Source organism: Mandrillus leucophaeus, unplaced genomic scaffold, assembly GCF_000951045.1.
Source record: "Mandrillus leucophaeus isolate KB7577 unplaced genomic scaffold, Mleu.le_1.0 Scaffold158, whole genome shotgun sequence".
NCBI lineage: Eukaryota > Metazoa > Chordata > Mammalia > Primates > Cercopithecidae > Mandrillus > Mandrillus leucophaeus.
Window position 1 is genome coordinate 204,593 of NW_012101565.1, and position 248 is coordinate 204,840.

Sequence of the window (248 nt, forward strand, 5' to 3'; positions counted from 1 at the left end):
GTGGACAAGGCGGGGCCCCGGGCTGGAGGAGCTGGCTGAGTGGGTGCCCGGTGGACAAGGCAGGGCCCTGGGCTGGAGGAGATGCCTGGGCTGGAGGAGCTGGCTGAATGGGTGCCTGGTGGACAAGGCAGGGCCCTGGGCTGGAGGAGCTGGGAAGCTCCAGGGCACAGGGAGGGGCTTCTTCACCCTCAGACTGTCACCTGGGCAAGCCAGAATCCCAGCCACACCCCAGGGGCTCCAAAATGCAT